The sequence below is a fragment of the Enhydra lutris genome, unplaced genomic scaffold (assembly GCF_002288905.1).
Source record: "Enhydra lutris kenyoni isolate GAN:26980312 unplaced genomic scaffold, ASM228890v2 scaffoldscaffold1, whole genome shotgun sequence".
NCBI classification, from domain to species: domain Eukaryota; kingdom Metazoa; phylum Chordata; class Mammalia; order Carnivora; family Mustelidae; genus Enhydra; species Enhydra lutris.
In genome coordinates this window covers 79,038,312-79,059,700 of record NW_019154085.1, presented here as the reverse complement: position 1 = coordinate 79,059,700, position 21,389 = coordinate 79,038,312, and positions in this window count along the sequence as shown.

Sequence of the window (21,389 nt, the reverse complement as noted above, 5' to 3'; positions counted from 1 at the left end):
AAATAAATAAATAAAATCTTAAAAAAAAAAAAAAGAATTCATTACTACTAGCTAGCTTTAAGGATAAAGAAAGTTTAATGATGAGAGTGCATTTCCAAATGTTCCAATTAAATTATAAACAGGAAGGAAAATAACTGATTTTACTATACAGCTTAAATCAGTTTTTATTAAAACTGACTTAATATTTTAAATAACTAATATTATTTTAAAAAGAAAATGGCTGAATAAATTTTACATGCTTCAAACAGTGCAATGCCAAGCTTACAACTGTATCAGATAGCATACGAAGGAAATAAAGTTCACACATAGTGAGTGAGCAAACAGATGAATAATACTAAGAGGCTCCAGGCCATTTGTCCATTAGAGTAATGAATGCCACCTCATATTCATTTGGTCAGGAAGAAAAATCTAAGCAGTTTCTATCCACAAACATCAATATTTCTTGCTGATTAATGAAATCAAATCACAAAAGCAAGCAACTTTTATTGATAGTTTTCCCTTAAACTACTAAATCTGCTTTCTGAGAGGCAATGAAATATTAAAACGTAATATCAGAATCAACCTCAATAATCACCAACAGAAACTCTAAAATCTAAATGAAATTGAAGACCCATGTATGTCATTTAGTTGAAACCTTAAATAGTTAAAATGAGATCACTTCAGAGGGTTATTTTTAGCCAAACACATAAGCCAAAGAACACTAAATACAAATCAATTAAGTTGTCAGAAAATCTCTTCAACTCCGGCCCTGTAATGTGAAAACTACGCTATGCAAAATTGCTGAGGTTAAAACTACAACACCATTTTAGAAAGAATTTAATTTTTTAATGTACATTAAAAGGAAAAGTTTCCAACGTAGCAAATGTCCTTGAGTTCTTTATGTAAACAGGTTTGAATGTAGTAATGAGAAAGAAAGAACCTACCGGATTTATATGGCTAGAATTATAGCTCCTTCAACAATAAAAAAAAAAAAGATTAACTTTAAGGATACCTTCTTGTTCACCTAATTCCACATGCACCTTCCACTTTTATATTTAACATTCAGTATCAAGGCATTTCATCCCACTTTGCTGCGAAGCACTTTAATCCCAACATATTTACCTACTTTTCACTAGAATAACCTAGTAAGAGTATATAATTTTGCATCACTTTTCTTTCTTTGGAAGTATTTAGGGAATAACAATGAATGAAGCTTTGACATTTAGTAGAATTTGGCCCCAGCTTTATGAAACTTTACTGAAATCCATCAAGTTCATTTTTTACAGGACCGACTATCTCAACACAACTCAAAAACCAATTCATACAATGTCTGATATTTTACAGGACTAGATGGGTTCAAGTATCAAGTATCATTTTTAGAACAGGCCAGAACCAGAAAAGAGTAGTTATGTAAAAAGCTCTAAAAGATTATATAAAACCACAAAAAGAGTTGAACTTTAAAAAATATTAAGAATATATGATATTTAAGAGATAAGGAAAACCTGACTGATAGCTTTCTAGTTCAAGATAAAGTTTGCCCACTTTCCAACCTGTTCTCTTTTGCAGCCAAACTGAGCTATCCCCATTATGGAAGGTCCATCATTCCAAAATTTCAAACAGGCCTTTTTTCCCCCCTAATCAGAAGTCTGTACAACAGTCAAAAACATATCTGACAAAACAGGTCTCTTGTCATGTATTGCTGTTTACTCTTGAATGCATTTCACAACTTGAATAAGTCTTTGTTTTACCAACTCTAGCCCACAAAACAGCTCACTTGTCAACCCATGTAGAAAATAACTCAAATTGCTTCTTTACAACTCGAGATTATAGAGTGGTGGCAACCCTTTTATCCACAGTACGTTAGCAATGCCAATTTATTTCTGACTTTTACATTTTAAAGCATCGAAATCAGATGGTTTGGCAAACTCTCAAATAAAAATTCCTAGTAAGCACTAAAAAAAAATAAGAATCAGAAGTGGTTCTTTATCACCAAGGTCATACAGAAAAATGTAGGAGTAACCAACAGCTCAATGAGTAAGTGAATTTACATTAAAGGTTAATATATTCAGTCTTGCAGTTCAAGAAGAAACCATCTGGTTTCAAATGCAAAGTTGAAATGAGTCTATAAAAAGTAAGAAATTCTTGAAAACAGATAGCTCAGAAATATATATCCAGCAATTTCAAATATATCACTGCTTCTTTTTTAGGGAAAAAAAAAAAGACTTTATAATTTATATCCAAACCTACCAAGTGAGCACCTGCCCTCTACACATTTATCACTGACACATAGTGAATAAGGTGTTGCTATCTCTGGATTTCAATCTACCAAGAGTCATTGTCAGTTTAATGTGTCAGTACATCTGTCAGTTAGGTCTATACCTGCTCTAAGAAAAGAATTATATTCTTGGTCTCTCTTCTTCCCTCCATCCATGGACATCTCCCACTCCAAGCCATTCTGTGGGCACAGGGCCATGCAGGACTGTGATAAAAGAGGAAGGAACTGGTGGCCTCACCTCCATGACAACCCTGAGAAGCACTGCCATTGTTCAGCTTATCATCAATCACTTGCCATTCCTGTAGTACCTCTATACGAGTATCGACTAAGTGGAATACACCAGTTTCTTAACTTTGTGGAGACCCACCAAATAACTTCAAGTGAGATCCAAAATTAAAGGTTAAAACACAATCCTCTGGTCCCCCAAAGTCCAGTGTATGAGTTATTTATTGCAATATAACAAGCCACCCCAAAACTTAGTGGTTCAAACAAGATAAATTTATTATTCCATTATTTCTCACAATTCTGAAGGTTGAATGGGTGGTTCTTCTGTTCCTTGTGATGCTGACGGGGGTCACTCATGTGGCTGCATTTATTCGGTAGCTGAGCTAGGCTGGATGAGTGAAGAACACCTCACTTGTGTGGCTGGGTGTTGGCACCAACTACTGGGTAGACAACTCCTTTTTTCTCCATGTGGCCTCCCCCTCCATATGACTCATATTCTAGGGCATCTCTACAAGGTTCTTCTCACCAACAGGGTGGCCTGGATTTCCTTATATTATGGCAGTTGGGTTCCAGTAGAGCAAAGGCAAAAGATGCCACTCCCCTTAAAACCAGGTCCAGAAGTGGCTTGGCATCACTTTTTCATCTATTATTTGTCTATTTTTGTCTATTTAGTATTCTATTGGTCAACCCAAGTCACAAGGCCAAGCCCCCTGAAAGGGTGAGTGGCAGGGAAGGGCGAAGTTGTGCAGAAGATGGATCCCACCTCTTGATGAATGGACTAGAACACACATACACAAAATAGAGGAAATCTAGGGCAGCTATCCTACCACATACTAAACACACCTTGAATGAAAATTCCTCCAAAGAATGTGAAAAGTTTTCCTTAAATAATAAGGTAGCAAATGTCTACCTGTTAATTCTTTGCTAGCATATGAAACATTAAATGACAGAAGGAAGAAATGTCAAGAAAAGTCAACTTTTATTTAATGCTATGATATTTGGAAATCAGGACAGCATGACACGCCTCCTTTATCCTTAATACTACTAAATACCATACTTACTAACAATACCACTGCACTGACTGGTAAGAATTACACTGCTACATCAGACTTTTCCCAGCTTGGCTTGTTTTTGATGGCAATCAGCCATATTCTACTAGACCCAGAGGTCCAGAACTTAGAACATGCACTATGTAAAGGAATCAAAGCACCTCCCCAAAATCTACAAATCAAATAGGGCTATCTATTACCAAGCTGGTAGCTATGTTAATACTTGGCTAATACTTATACTGTTTTCATCTTCCAAAATTACTTAAGTGTTGTCAGGGTGTGGTATGTTTGGAAAGAAAATGTTGCTATGATAACAATTCTTAGTTTTGAGCAGCACTTTAAATTTACAACTAAAATGTGAGGTTATTCTTTCCCCAATTACCTCCTTTCCAGTGTCTAGGAGATAGAAGGAAAAGAAGATTGAAATAAAAATGGAGACCCTCCCAAAGGAGAAGAATAAGAGGAGTTACATGCCTAAAGAACCCTTTGTATACACTAAAATCCTAACTAGCCCCAATAGCTTTTCTCTTTAAAAGCATCAACAGTAATTGGACTATGGTGGGATAATCTCTCTAATACTGAAAAAGCCCACAACACAAGCAATGGAACTGTCAGGCCACTGTTGCTCCACTACTCACTCACCCATCCATTCATTACCCAAATACTTATCAGTACCTACAACATGCCAGAAACTTCTAGCCTCTTGGGATCCACCATTGGGGAAAAAAAAAAAAAAAAAAAAAAAAAAAAAAACAGACAAAGTTCCCACATACATGAGGCTTGTAATGCAAAAGTTAGAGACAAACATAATAATAAATAATAAACATGATAAGTAAGTTACAGCGTGTGTTAGAAAGTAGTAAGTGCTACTTAAAAAAAAGAAAAATAGAGCAAGAGCAAGGGGAATCTAGAGAGATGGGTGGTTGGTGGGTGTAGGGAGGAGGGGTTGCAATTTTAAATAGGGTGGTCAGGAAATGAAGGCCTCATTGGGAGCATGTCATTTGGGAAAAGACTCAAAGGAGTTGAGGGAGTTAGCAAAGAGGATACCTAGGCAAAGAGTGACATAGACAGAGGAAAGAGCAGGAACATTCCTGTGTGGGGGCAAAAGCAGAGGCCAGTAAAGGTAAAATAATAAAAGCAAGGAGAAGAATAACTAGAGGTAAAATCACAGAAGTAACAGAATGTGAGATCATGTAGGACGTAAAGCCAATGAATTACTTTGACTCTCTTTGAGGAGAAAGGGGGCTACTGTTGCAGGGTTCTGGCAGAAGAGCACATCTTTTTAAAGTGATCACACTGGCTGCTATGTTAGGACAACACCTTTGAAGGGGGAAAGATGTGGTGGACAATGGTAGGAAGAGAGACAAATTAGGTTAGGATACTCTTACAGTTATCCAGACAATAGTTCATAATGCTTTGGACCAGACTTGTAGAATGAAGTGGCAAAAGTGACTGAAATTGGATATATTTTGAAATTATAGTCAGCAGGATTTCCCAGTAGATTCAAAGTGGGCTTTGAGTAGAATGGAGACGTAAAGGATGAATGAACCATTTTTCGTTCATCAACTCAAATGAGGAACATGCAATCAGATGAAATAGGGAAGGTTGGCTGAGCAGATTTGGAAGGCACAAGTTTTAGGTCTGGTTTAAGATATCTGTTAGGTAACAAAGTAGAAAAGTCAGCAGTTAAATACTGATGTTTATAGTTCAAGCTAGGGCTCTGGGCTGGGGACATAAATTTGCGATCTCTTTGCATGTAGCTGGTATCTAAGCTGTGAGCCGGGATGTGACCATTAAGGAAGTGAGCATAGTGTGGACCCCCCAGCAATCAGAGCTCAAGAAGAACAGAGAGCATCCCCAACTGAGACCTGGCTAGGGCAGTAGAATGAAAACCACAGAAGTGTGAAGTCCTAGAAACCATGTGAAAAAAGGGACATCAGGGGCACTTGGGTGGCTCAGTGGGTTAAAGCCTCTGCCTTCGGCTCAGGTCATGATCCCAGAGTCCTAGGATAGAGCCCCGCATCGGGCTCTCTGCTCAGTGGGGAGCCTGCTTCCACCTCTCTCTCTCTCTGCCTGCCTCTCAGCCTACTTGTGATCTCTGTCTGTCAAATAAATAAATAAAATCTTAAAAAAAAAAAAAAGGGACATCAGGAAAGGTGTGAGCAACCGTCATATGCTCTGAGAGGTCAAGTAAGAGAAAGACTGAGAAAAAGCCATTGAAAAACAAAGCAAAAACCAAACCAAAGCAAAAAAAAAAAAAAAAAAAAAAAGGCATTATTTTCGTAGCACAATGCCAAACTCTCCACTGAGATAATGTCTAATCATGCCCTAATAACCATATAATTTAAATTTTCTAGTCCCAAATTCTTCTACTTAAGGTTAAAAGGAAAACTATTAAGTAAACTGGTCTTCTGCCAGACAGAAGTGAAAATGTTATTTTTTGATTCCCAAGATCAACATGGCATGACCATATGCCTTATGCTTAGTTACCTCAATAACAGCATTTCCTACAGTGCAGGACGCAGCCTGATTGTTAATATCAGACCCAAGCCACTAGTGCCCATCTGTTTTAAGTCTCCTTTTCCCTGTCTTCCTTATCTATGGAAAATGATTTCAATAAAAGAAAATGAAATCTTAAAAGAGAGAGAGAAACCATATAAGCCAAAAAGCTAACCATAAACTCTAAGTGCAACACTATGACATCCCAAAACTTAAAAAAAAAAAAAAGAGCCTATTGAGAAAAAAACTAAATGCTGTCTTATTTCTTATCTTTAACTATCTTTTTCCTTAAATCATGTAACAGACTACAAGCCAATTAAGAACTTGCACACAGTATAGCATTCTCAAAAAAGAACTTTATCCACTGCCTGACACCTATTTACATATGGCAACTAAATAGCACATGGTTAAGAATATTGCTGGTACATTAACAAGGTTGTAAGAATGGACTCTTAAAGTGCTATGGTAACTTATTTTTCCTAGGATAGGAAAAGAAAGAGAAGGGAAGGGAAGAAAGAGAGACAGGGAAGGAGGGAGGGAGAGAGGAAGGGGTGGAGGGAGGAAAAAGATCAAGATGATAAACTCTGTAGCATTTTATCACATTTCCTTGATGCCACAATTTTCTACAAACCCATGACACTATTATCTTGTCATCCATCTTCCAGCTACAAGAATAAAAGTGCTCATTACTATATGCATTAGCTACATTTCTAAAGCAGTGTACAAATAGAACCATATTTTCCTTATGATTGAGATTGTGATTTCAGAGCTCTGTTCACATTGAACAAGACATCCTTTAAAATTATCTTTCAAGGGAGCCTGGGTGGCTCAGTGGGTTAAGCCGCTGCCTTCGGCTCAGGTCATGATCTCAGGGTCCTGGGATCGAGTCCCGCATCGGGCTCTCTGCTCAGCAGGGAGCCTGCTTCCCTCTCTCTCTCTCTCTCTGCCTGCCTCTCTGTCTACTTGTGATCTCTCTCTGTCAAATAAATAAATAAATAAAATCTTAAAAAAAATTATCTTTCAAAATGAAACATAATCAATAATAAGATATGCATTGGATGCTAGTACCTGTCAGACAGCTATGAAGGCATTGCAAGTTCAAACCATGACACTGCCTTATAAGGAGTTGTGACCTCTCTGCAGTGGTAAAAATACAAGGGTCTAAAAAGTAACAATAAAGAGCTGAGTAACATTAGTATGAAGTAAGTGATACAGAAAATAATTGTAATGAAGGCTTAAGGCTACAAAAGATGACTCCCAAGAGATATGGTCTCCATAGCCTCCAAAAGGCAATGAGTGGGTCTTCCCCAGGGCTTTCCAGAGGAGTAGTAACTGTACCTAAAGGGAAGAAATAGGACCGGGCATGGAAATCACAAAGAGATGAGATTGTTCTGGGTCAATGACTAGCTAACACCAGGTGAGGTGGAAAATTCAAACTAGAAGATAATGATTGAAAAGAGAAGGAAACTAATAGCTACGTTTTAAGGACTGCACAAGTGCTATTCTCTCCCCCTCGATTTTCTCCTCTCCCCCTGCTCCTATCCTACCCTCTTGAAATTAACCATGATCTTTGGAGTCAGAGGACTTGTGTCCCAGTTATATTTCCTAATATCTATACAACTAAGATAGTTAATTATCTGGACCTCAGTTTCGTTACATGTAAATGATGATAATTATATCTCCTAAAAATGTCTTATTTTTTCAATAGTAATAATAATATCTAGTATTGTGCTAGGTACCATGCTCAGATTATTTACATTGTCTCATTTAATCTTACAGCCACCCTCAAGGTACATATTATTCCCTTTGTGCAGATGAGAAAATTGATAAGCAGGTCAAATCACTTAACCCAAATCACAGAAGCAAAAATTAGCAAGGCCAGGATGAATCAAAGGTATTGCTAACCCCAAAGTCCTAATCTTTAGCCATTCTGATACACTAGCAATAATAAATGCAAGATTTTATTACAATGCCTTTAGACATAGACATAGCTGCTGTTGATACCATTAGTCTCCAAAATTCCATAAGATGGTTCTTATTTGTTACTCTCAGTGTCTGTGTTGCTATTGTTATAATCATACACAATAAAAATCAGTTGTTCATTTGTTTTTAACTTAACTCATGTGACTTTGCTGATAACTGACAAAACAAAGAGCTTGAGTTTGGCTAACAAGGTTCTTAAATTTTGAGTTGAGAAGTTTGTTCATTTTCCTTTGTTCATGGAACACCACTGCCACTTTTTAATGTAGAAGTAAAATAATAAAGGCATTCGTTTAGGGGGGTTAATCTGTTTCTTGAATTTTTTACTTAATATTCTCCTAAAAGAATCAAAATGTTCAGTCTTCAGACCTACTCTATAGTCCACAAATGCCTGTAACATCTTATTGCATATGGTGGACACATGACTTCCCTCTAGTGGCTTCCCTCTAGTCTGGACTAAAAGTCCCTTAAGAGGAAAACTCATTTCCTATTTGTTTTTGTCTTTGATGGATAATTGAGTGGATGAATGAGATAGATATGATAAATGTAAATGGAAGCACTTTTAGGAGTCTACATAACAGTTTCAAGGACTTATGAACCCCACTGAAGTTAATATAAAATATGTATGAACTTAAGTGAAATTTTCAAGAAAGTAGTTCAATAGTTCTCATGAGATTCTCCGAAAGCTTTAGAGCTGCATGAACATTGAGCATAATTAGACTCAAGGTAGGGAGACCAGTTAAAGGTAATTGAATTTGTACAGAAAAAAAAAAAAAAAGTTATGAAGGACTAAACTAGTGGTATGGCAATAGATAGGGAAACAATAATAGAGTAAGTGATATTCCACAAAGAAATACAAAAGTTTGTCACCAAAAACCAGTGGTTAGTAGGTCTAATGTTATATTGAATATATAATACTGTGCAGTGTCACTGCCTATGGTTAGTTCTGTAAGATATAACAGACTTCTCCAACTACCTGACTCCTTTTTTTTAAAAGATTTATTTATTTATTTATTTATTTATTTATTTATTTGGAAAAAAAAGAGCAAGCATGAGTGGGGAGAGGGGTAGAGGGAGAGAGGGAGAGAATCTCAAACAAACTCCCCACTAAGCATGGAGCCCAACACAGGGCTTGAGCTCATGACCCTGAGATCGTGAACTGAACTGACTGAAATTAAGAGTCAGGTGCTTAACCAATTGAGCCACCCAGACACCCCTACTTGACTTCTTTCATAAAATGTTTAGTAAGTGGTTAAAAATTGAAAATGTATGTATTTCATTCTTACAATCCTACAATGAAAGTACAGAAGCCTGTAGCAAATTTTTTTCAACAAATATTTATTGAATTCTGAAACATGTAAAGTACTAGAAGTTAGAGACACAGAGAGAAGGGGTGGGATTTTCTTTTGCTGAAAAGGTGGAGAAATTTTGCTTTAATGAAAAGAAGAAAGCTGAGGAATACTTACTGTACCACTAATATGATGTGGAATGAACTGTATACAGTAGCCTATCTAATAAGACTGAGGGTATAGATTCATCTCTGCAATGTGAGGTTGAGATTAATCATCTTACCCCCTTGCTCTTATTTCCTTCCCCTCTCTCCGTATTTTTATATAAAGGTTTTTTTTATTTTTTTAAGATTTTATTTATTTATTTGACAGAGAGAGAGATCACAAGTCAGCAAAGAGGCAGGCAGAGAGAGAGGGAGAAGCAGGCTCCCTGCTGAGCAGAGAGCCCGATGCGGGGTTTGATCCCAGGACCCCGGGATCATAACCTGAGCCGAAGGCAGAGGCCCAACCCACTGAGCCACCCAGGCGCCCCTATATAAAGTTTTAAAGAATATTTAATGAGAACTCAAAGGGAGGACTCCAGAAACAAAGACAGAGGAAGGTGTTGGAAAAAAATAAGGGCCAACCAAGTTTGTTGCTGGTTGGAAGTTTGCAGTGATAGGCATATAAAAATTTCAAGGTGTCATTTCTACTAATAGATAAATATTTTTCACTGATTTCTCTCTAGGTGACTGCCAAAATAACTGGACATCTGTCACCTTGATTTAGTTCTGGCTTTTATTTTATTTTTTTTTTTTTTAGTTCTGGCTTTTAAATTAACCAATTTAAGCTTTCCAAAAATAATCGTGCATGTTGAATGTATGTGAAAAAAATTATTCAAACTCAAAGACAAAGGGAACTTTAAAAAAAATATTTAACATCTCTGTGAACTTTAAAAAAAAAAAAAAGCTGAAAACTGAAGATGATCAGTGCTGGTACAGTCACTGGCCTGCTCTACCTTTGACTCAGAAGCAGGCATTAGGGGCTCAGTGTTGCTCCTGCAGGATGATAGGAAACTAAACATTACCCAAGTGAGATAATGCAACAAAGTCCTTTACTGCTGGAAGTTAGTGGCAAGAGTGTTGTAACCCACACAACTTGTTCTTAAAGGGGTGCAGCTTTATAAGAATCTCAGAGCCTAGGAAGGCAGGAGAAGAACAGCACAGCCTCATCAAACTCAAAGTCAAGCCAAGTCTCACTAGGATTAGTGGCTGGATCTGCATTATTGGTTCTAGACAGTGACCCTAAATACCATTATAAGACTTGGATCTTAAACACCAGAGGGCTGGTGGGAAAACAACTGCGAAGAAACAGACTGTAAGGAATGATCCAGAAGTAGAGAGAGAGGAAAAATTAAACACAAAATTTCCCATAAAAACTGATCCTACCAAACAAAATCCCAGAACTCCATTAAGATATCAAAGCCAAAAAAAGTAAAAAATCAGGTGACACTCAAAATTAATTTTATTAAATAATATATAAAGTAAAAATACTTTCTTTTTTCCTAATTATGTGTATTTAAATTGTACTATAGCAAAGACTTTCAAGTAAGTATGTTTAGGTTGTCTAAAGAGATATATTAAAGAAAAACGTGCATGAAAAATAAAATCATAAAACAAAAAGGGAAAAGGAACTATAGTGGTCAGATATAAATTAGAAATTGGAAACTTTAGGGACACCTGGGTGGCTCAGTTGGTTAAGCAGCTGCCTTCGGCTCAGGTCATGATCCCAGCATCCTGGGATCGAGTCCCGCATCGGGCTCCTTGCTCAGCAGGGAGCCTGCTTCTCCCTCTGCCTCTGCCTGCCATTCTGTCTGCCTGTGCTCGCTCTCTCTCCCTCTCTTTCTGACAAATAAATAAAATCTTTAAAAAAAAAAAAAATTGGAAACTTTAAAAAATATATAAGATAAAAATCTCTTAAATAAAATATGGAGTCATAAAAAAATGTAATTCCATAGATTAGATACTTTTGATTGGACACCATTGAGAGACTTTATATTTTCAATGTAAATACTATAGAAACTGCCTAGAATACTGAACAAAGGGACAAAGGCATTTTTTAAGAAGAAAGAATGATCAAGAAATATGGAAGATAAATTGAGACTCTCCAACATACATATAAAAAAAATTCCAAAAGAAAAGAACATAGGCTATAGGAGCAGAAATATTTAAAGAAGCAATAACTAAGAAATTTTCAAATGTGAAAAAGCACATATATCCTCAAATCAAAAATGCACTAGTACCAAGCATAATAAATAAATTTACACCCCGATGAATCACAGTGAAAATGAAATAACATTAAGAGTAAGAACCTATCATACAATTCCAGACTTCAAGCTCTATTACAAAGCTGTCATCATCAAGACAGCATGGTACTGGCACAAAAACAGACACATAGATCAATGGAACAGAATAGAGAGCCCAGAAATAGACCCTCAACTCTATGGTCAACTAATCTTCGACAAAACAGGAAAGAATGTCCAATGGAAAAAAGACAGTCTCTTCAACTAATGGTGTTGGGAAAATTGGACAGCCACATACAGAAAAATGAAACTGGATCATTTCCTTACACCACACACGAAAATAGACTCAAAATGGATGAAGGACCTCAATGTGAGAAAGGAATCCATCAAAATCCTTGAGGAGAACACAGGCAGCAACCTCTTTGACCTCAGCCGCAGCAACTTCTTCCTAGGAATATCGCCAAAGGCAAGGGAAGCAAAGGCAAAAATGAACTATTGGGACTTCATCAATTTCAAAAGCTTTTGTAGAGCAAAGGAAACAGTTAACAAAACCAAAAGACAACTGGCAGAATGGGAGAAGATATTTGCAAATGACATATCAGATAAAGGGCTAGTATCCAAAATCTATAAAAAAAATTATCAAACTCAACACCCAAAGAACAAACAATCCAATCAAGAAATGGGCAGAGGACATGAACAGACATTTCTGCAAAGAAGACATCCAGATGGCCAAGAGACACATGAAAAAGTGATCCACATCACTCGGCATCAGTAAAATACAAATCAAAACCACAATGAGATACCACCTCCCACCAGTCAGAATGACTAAAATTAACAAGTCAGGAAATGACAGATCCTGGCGAGATTGTGGAGAAAGGGGAATCCTCCTACACTGTTGGTGGGAATGCAAGCTGGTGCAACCACTCTGGAAAACAGCATGGAGGTTCCTCAAAATGTTGAAAATAGAACTCCCCTATGGCCCAGCAATTGCACTACTGGGTATTTACCCTAAAGATACAAATGTAGTGATCTAAAGGGGCACGTGCAACCGAATGTTTATAGCAGCAATGTCCACAATAGACAAACTATGGAAAGAACCTAGATGTCCATCAACAAATGAATGGATAAAGAAGAGGTGGTATGGAATACTATGGAATACTATGCAGCCATCAAAAGAAATGAAATCTTGCCATTTGTGATGATGTGAATGGAACTAGAGGGTACTATGCTTAGCAAAATAAGTCAATTGGAGAAAGACAACTATCATATGATCTCCCTGATATGAGGAAGTGGAGATGCAATGTGGGAGGTTTAGGGGATAGGAAAAGAATAAATGAAACAAGATGGGCTTGGGAGGGAGACAAACTATAAGAGACTCTTAATCTCACAAAAAGACCTGAGGGTTGCCAGGGGGAGGGGGGAGGGAGAAGATGGTGGGGTTATGGACATTGGGGAGCTATGGTGAGTGCTGTGAAGTGTGTATACCTGGCGATTCACAGACCTGTACCCCTGGAGCTAATAATACATTGTATGTTAATAAAAAAATTTAAAAATTTGTAAAAAAAAAAAAAAAAGGAGTAAGAACCTATCAAAAACATATCCAGGTAATATGTTACACATTTTTACCTGTATTATTATTTATATTTTTTAATCTCTCCATAATATTTGTGTCTCTCCTCTTTATTCTCTTTTCCTTCCCTTATTTAATCTACCACACTGTAACCCTTTGAGATGAATACTAATTTTCTATAATATGGAACAAATATTATTATTATATTAACGTGTTAGTTCATAAAAACAGAGACCAGGTACTCTTTGTCACAGTTGTAACTCCAATGCCTAGAAATAACTGATACATAGTTCTAGCACTCAATAATGTTCAATAGAAGAAAAAGTAAACACTCTAAAAATTCAGTGACTTCCCCACATTTGACAGCCCCTAAATAGTGGAACTGAACAACTTGTTGAGGATTGACTCACTTGGATTTCACCCCAGAGTCAAATTCTTGATACTATTTTTATATAGGCTACTAACCACCATTTTCCCTTCTTCCTTTTCTGACCAGTGGTTTCTTTTAAATCAAAGTTAATCATTAATCTTGCTTTTGCTTAACCTAGCCTGCTTTTTTGTCTCCTTACTTTGTCATTCCACATGTTGTTATCAGTCACAAATTTACATAATCCTCAAGTTTATTGCACATATGTTTATGTGTATGTGTGTATATATATATATACACACACACATGAGCTACCAGGACAAATATACATCTGAGTAATGAGAGAACAGCATCAGAAATAAGCAAATCCAGAAAAGATGATGATTTGAGGAGATGTGTACAACTCAGCAAAACTTTTTTAAGGTACATAAGCAAAGCTGTTTGCTAGGTACAGCTCTCAAAGATACCATACAACATATCAGAAAAGCACACTGCATATATATAAAAATGGTAGAGGACAATGACAGGGGAAAATAACACATTACAGCATCTAAAAAGACATGAAAAAATCTCTTTTTTTTTTAAGATTTTATTTATTTATTTGACAGATAGAGATCACAGGTAGGCAGCGAGACAGGCAGAGAGAGAGGAGGAAGCAGGCTCCCTGCTGAGCAGAGAGCCCGATGTGGGGCTCAATCCCAGGACCCTGGGATCATGACCTGAGCCGAAGGCAGAGGCTTTAACCCACTGAGCCACCCAGGCGCTCCCTGAAAAAATCTCTTTGAGGGGTATAGGGAAACTTCATGAAGCAGGTGACTATTATGAGTATCTTGAAATAGTAGCACTTTGACCGAGGATAAGGGAGTAGATAGAATTCCAGCCGAAGAGTCACAAATGAGGAAACAAATGGAAGCAGAAAAATATAGGAATATTTAAAATGCAGCAATCTCTTAAGACAGTCTTCAGGATCAGGTGCATGTTGAAAGTAATGAGAAAGAAAAGGATGGAAATATGGTTTGAGGATATGTTGTGTAGAGCCCTGAATATTAAACTGGAGACCTTGTATATAATTTAGTAGGCAACAAGGAACCATTAAATATTTTTTTAAAAGAGAAACTGTATTATGTCAAAGGTATGCTTTTTGAAGTTTGAATGTGATGAGTTAGTATTTATACCCATGAATTTAAGGTTTGGCAGAATTATCTAGGAGAAAATGCACAGGTGAAAATGAAAGATGCCACTCAGGAGAGGAGCTGGAGCTGGGGACAATGATGAACATCTTGGGAGTGAATAGGGACAAAGACAAATGTAAAACACATTAGGCAGCTGTTCACAGACCCAATCAATGAGCTTGGGCTAGTCAGCAATGATGAGTGCCTCATCCAGAAGTAAGTTAAGAAAAAGACCCTGGATTTGACCTTAAATGTCCTTTAATGATAAAAATCAGTAGCAGTAAAATGGTAAGAGCAAGACCCTGAATAGTAGAGATAAATTAAATGAAAGATAAATAAATTAAACTGTAAAATAGGAGAAAAAGCTGATGTCCTATGGAAAGGTCTAGTAGCTAAAGGGGTACGGTTGTAAAGTTGAGTGGCAATTACTGAGGAGAGGGGATCCTGAGCATTCTTTTGACATGGCAGGAAGAATCTGGGTTCTTCTCCTTGCGCTAATATCACAAACTCTCAAAGTATTCATTTCTCTGTCTTACACTATCTATTTACTTCTCTTTCCTCCACACTGGACTGTAAGTTAATCTAGGGCAAATGTTGTGTCATTCACCAGCAACTAACCCACTGGCTAACACACAGAAGACACTCCATACATATATTTTAAGATTATAGAAAAGGTTTAAAAATGGCTGTGAGGGAAGATGAAATTGGTATAACAAGGTCCTCAAGGATGCATGAAAGATTAGGATCGGGAACAGGATGAAGGGTAAACTTTGGGTGGTAACAGAGGTGCATTATCTAAATATCACCAGTGGTTTATCTGAAGATTTAAAAGAGTCACTTTATAAAGACTGTTGATATAGAAAATAAATACTGATCCTAAACATTCCGTGTATATTCCCTCCAAAGTATTACCCTGGTGCTCTAAAGAGTTGTCATTGTACCAGAAACACCTCATGTTCTGTTTTCAGTTTCGTAGTATCCATTCAAAAAAGTTTACATGACCATAAACACTATTTTTAATTATAAATAAATAGGCGTCAAAGTCGAAGCAAGAAAAATTAATCCAGGCTCAAGGAGGAAAAGCTGGGAAATCTGAGAAATCTTTGATGAACATGTTGGAAGGGGAAGAAAAGCCAAATGCACGAAACTATAGACAAAACTCAAGTGAATGCTGACCACTTCTATAGCATCTCCACTGCCCACTTTGCTTTTCCAACACACACCCCCACCAAGTATTTCTGACTATGTGAGAATAAAGAAGCTAGGATATGGAAATCCATACTTCAAATCCATGTGAGTTTCCAGGTTATTTTACAGTATCATTTGGAAGCTGCATTTTTAGAATTTTAGAAAAAGTGAAATAAAGGTATCACCGTGCCTGCCAGGAGTTGACTTGGTTCCCAAAGTAGCCACACGGTGAGAACCTGTCTCTTGGAAGATCTGAAGACAGGGTCTATCTTGATGTCCAGCAGTTTTGTGTTAGGTCAAAATGACTGAAGGTAGCAACTACAACTTCTCCAGTGAACAGATTTCAGCAAAATAATTTTTATATAATTTTATATAAAATGTCTCTAGTTTTAGTTCCCATAATCTCAAATGAGAATGGTGTTGGGGGAGTGGTAGCCATGAACAAAGAAAATTGTAAGGAAGTAATGATGTTTCTACTGATCTCCCAAATATGAGAGAAGACTCCACAGGAGGAAAGCAAAATATGTCTGGACCCATTAGTATGCTAGAACTTTCTGAATTTACACTCCTACAGAGGCTGAACCTTAGATGGAAAGTGATTTGCTATACAGGCACACACAGTGAGCTAATCAGAGTGCCAGGATCAGAATGTTTCATCCCTGAATTTTCAGTCCTTTTCTGAGACTTGAGCCATTAGACCATGATAATTTTACTTTCCAGTTTATCTGGAGATATTTTGATTGTACTTATATTGTATTGTGTATTTTCCACCCAAGCAGTCTGTCTTCTAATACCTCTTTGGCCCTCACAATTACCCCTCCTTCTCAGTGTGATGCCATCCTCTCCACAGCCCTCCCAGTAGAGAGTGGGCTAGTTATTCATAATTCCATAGGGATTTTCAGGTTTTGAAGAAGGTGATTTCTCATGTAAAGGCAAACCACAGGATGTATGGTTTCATATATCCCTGGGGCACTAATTACCCTAGAGTTCTGGTCCCAGAAGAACAGAAGTGTTTTTCCAGTCCCAGCACCAAAATTACTCTTTTGGTAACCTTTAATGCTTTTGAAGGAACAATATTCCACAATAAAAGGAAAGGCAAAATAATATGCCAATACAACCACAGAGAGTTTCAACAGTATGAAATATTTGCTTTCCTTATTTATTTTCATCTTGTGAAATACTCTGCAAACACTAATAATTGTCCCTTATCCTCTCTCTAAAAATAGAATCCTTTTTTCGTAAGAGAGAAAACTACTGAAACAGGGAGACTGCTTTAATGTGATTTAGTCAAGCCAAATCATTTGCACTTCAGCATACCGAACTGCGTTTGCACATCAGAACACAGAATCATAAATCAAATGGCTGGCAAGGCACTGAGAAGTGATGCAGTCAAGCCACGACCATTAGGCAACCAGAGGACACTCAAATCATCACACACAGAAGTTTTTAATGACCTTTAAAGAAAGAGATATCTGCCTTCTCATATGTAATAATGCTGATATTTTAAAAAGAAAAAAAAACCTTCCTTTATATCTAATCTAAATAAATGTCTTAAAGTGCAATGGTACAATAGCATAAGAGTTTTGTTTCATTTCATAACATATGCTAATGTTTAATGATATTGTTGATGACTATGGGGAAGAAAGTAAAATTGCATATGTATAATTTATGTAATTCACAATTTATATAGCTTTATATTTCCAAATATTTAATACTGCCTCTTAAAAATAACAGATCATTGGTTAAGGTGATATAAACAAACAGCATGAACTAAGCTTCCCACACAACATGCGGTTACATAAAACCTGGAGGAAGTAATTCTAAAGGCAACTTTGTATCTTAGAAATAGTTATATTTAGTGGTAGAAGCAAAATCTGAATTAATTTAAATAAAAGATTGAGCTGAGCAGTGACTAAAGAATAATTTTCTCTCCATCATGTAAGACTTGGACAATTTCTCCTTTTAAAGGGGTTATGTAAGTGAATTATAGTTTCTAAAAGGAGTATTGTGTTTTCACAAAGATGTTTTCTAGAGACATGAAAATTTTAGTAGGCAATTACTTAAATACTTTTTCTTAACTTTAAATCTCCTTGAGTTTATAATGCCTGATATTTACAGTTTAAAGCTCCCAGATTTGCACATTCCAGAATTAGTACTATTTTTCTAAAATCACCAATAGTTTTCTTGTTACAACAATGGAAATAATGTACTGTTTTATTAAAATTCCCTGTCCATGCTTGGGCCATCATTTCCAAGGTTACTCTGGTCAAGGGATGCAGAGAAGTGACAAAACTGGTGACAGATAGAGGCCATGGCTTTCCAGGAAAAGTTCACACAAGACTTCAGAAGACTTCAAAATTCCTATGGGTCATTTCAGTTGTCATTGAAAAGAAGAATCAGAGGAATTCTTAGGTCACAGTACACAGAGGTTGTTCAAGGGCCCTCTCTAGATTCTGTTATGGTCTAGAATCTTATATGCAATCTTCACCTGGGTGCATGCACCCTCAAAAGGGGCTGTGGATAAAATTTAATAGATTAAAAGAAGTACCATTTTTATTTTTCACTGACCTTTAACTGAATTTGAGCATTTCCTGAAATTATGAGTGCAGACAACAAACCACAGTGGTATTAAAGTCCTTATGATTTTGTTTTTTTAAAGATTTTATTTATTTATTTATTTCTCAGAGAGAGAGAGAGAGAGAGGGAGAAAGAGAGAGACAGAGCACAAGCAGGCAGAGTGGCAGACAGAGGCAGAGAGCCAGAGAGCAGAGAGCCTGCTGAACAAGGAGCCTGATGCGGAACTCGATCCCAGGACCCTGGGATCATGACCTGAGCCGAAGGCAGTGGCTTAACAGAATGAGCCACCCAGGGGTCCCTAAAGTCCTTATGACTGTCACCAACAGCAATCATAGATATTTTCATAACACATTTTTGTTGTTGCAAATATCCCAAAATATATGCCTCATTTGTGCTCATCTCTACAATAAAGTATAGTAGTTATTATTATTGGACCCACAATCTTTAAATCTTTTGATGACTGTATTTCAATATAATTGATTTCTCTTATAATTCTATGCATTTTACTTTATGCATACACAATTTATTCTAAAGAAATCAACTTCCAGCATGACAACTGGTAGAGTCTGTTGAGCTGCTCTCCCTTGAAACCAGTGAAAATTATTTTTAAAAAAGCAATCATTTGAAGACTCTGGAAACAGTCTTAAGTGCAAACAGAAAATAAACAAATACCAATTTAATAAAATCTATGAAAATTCAGTAAGAAAGGCAAGAGTATGGTATTTGCACCAAGGCAGGTTCCTTCTCTCCCTTCTCTCAGTTCAGCAAGGTAGCAACTCTACTCCAGACTGCTGCAGCCAAGAACACGGGGCTCCCACTCTCCCCAGGCCCCAAGTAGAAGGCTTTCTTCCCAGAAGGAACAGAACTTCAGTGTTTCTCCTCCTACCTCTTGCTGCCTTTTGCTGAGGTTCTCACCCAGGTGAGTGAGTACTAGCGTGAAGTGAGGGCTCCCTTTTTCGTCCAAACCCTACTCATGGAATGAGGATCTGCATCAGGCATGGTACACTGAAAATATTGGCACCCCAGTAACCCTTTCTCAACTCAGGAGGTGATAGCTCCACACTAGCAAAAGCAAGCCCAGAGGACCTAGGGATGTTGAACCCCTTCACTGAGCCTCAGCTCCCAGAGCAAGGATGTCAGAGAGAGAAGCTTGCCATTGCCCCCAACCCAAGCTCTAGAGTCCTAATTCAGAGATTTTACTTGTGGGGAGAAGCAGGCTATAAGAAACAGCTCCTAATTCCTTACCAAATGAAGAAACTTAACTTGTGGCAGAATGAAAACGTTTCCTAAGATGACTCTCAAGAAGAGTGGAGGGTGAAAAGTAGTGGGAAGAGATGTGTGGATCTAATGAAGATACAACCTAGATTGTAAATTGGCTAATTTGCAGTAGAAAAATAACCAGGATTGGGAAATATCAAACACTGACCTCAGGAACTATGAAGGAGCCACTTTTTTTTTTTTTTTTTTTAAGATTTGATTTATTCATTTGACAGAGAGAGAGTACAAGCAAGGGGAGTGGCAGGTAGAGGGAGAAGCAGGCTGCCCACTGAGCAGGGAGCACGACATGGGATTCCAACCCAGGACCCTGAGATCATGACCTGAGCCAATGGTAGATGGTAGACAGAGATTACAAGTAGGCAGAGAGGCAGGCAGAGAGAGAGAGAAGGAAGCAGGCTGCCCGCTGAGCAGAGAGCCCAATGCGGGGCTCGATCCCAGAACCCTGAGATCCTGACCTGAGCCAAAGGCAAAGACTTTAACCCACTGAGCCACGCAGGCGCCCCGCCAATGGTAGATGCTTAACTGACTGAGTCACCCAGGTGCCACCAAAGAGCCACAGTTTGAGTGGGTTAGTTTGTAGGAATTTATGTCCCAGATGATTGTAGAAAATTATAGAGCCGTCAGTCACAAATTAGTGAAATTTAACAGCTAAGTGTGGTTAGGGAGTGAACACGAGCCCTACCAGGACCAGTCATCCCAGAATGACTCTTGGCCCACCTAAAGCTGCACCCCTCTGCAGGGCAATACCCAAGATTTAACACTGTGGGTGGGGCCTCTCCCCCCTAAAGGGAGGAACATATACCTCATTAAAATAGTTTAGGCAATCACTAAAATAAATAAGCAAATAGCAAGTGTTGGGGATGGTGAGAGGGGGCTGTACCTAGATTTGCTGTAATATATCAAAAATATCCAGGTTCCAACAAAAAATTATGAGTCATAAAAAAAAGTATTACACCAGGAAAAAAGCAGGCAACAGAACTTGCCAGTGAGAGTGACAAGATGTCAGATTTAAAATTTAAAAGATTTCAAAGAAGGCATTATAAATATATTCACAGAAATAAAGGAAAAAATGACTATAGAAATAAAGGAAGGTATGATGGCAATGTTGCATTAAACAGAGAATTCCTATAAGGAGATGGAAATTAGGAAAGAGAGCCAATGGAAATTCTGGAATCATAAAGTATAATAACTGAAATTTAAAATTCACAACAGGGGCTCAACAGTAGATTTGAACTGGCAGAGGAAATAATTAGTGAACTTGAAGATGGACTGTTAACAGATTATGCAAGATGAAGAACAGAAAGAAAAAAGAATAAAAAAAAGAAAGCCTCAAATAAATGTGGGCACCATTACACATACTCACAGGTGGAAGTATCAGAAGGATAGGAGAAGAAGAGAAGAAAAATATTGAAAGAAATAATGGCTGAACACTTCCCAAATCTATTTATTTATTTGACAGAGAGAAATCACAAGTAGGCAGAGAGAGAGGGAAGCAGGCTCCCTGCTGAGCAGAGAGCCTGATGCAGGGCTGGATCCCAGGACCCTGAGATCATGACCTGAGCCAAAAGCAGAGGCCTAACCCATGGAGCCACCCAGGTGCCACTTCCCAAATCTATTGAAAAACAGTAACATAATATACAGTATTATATTTAGCTTTCTG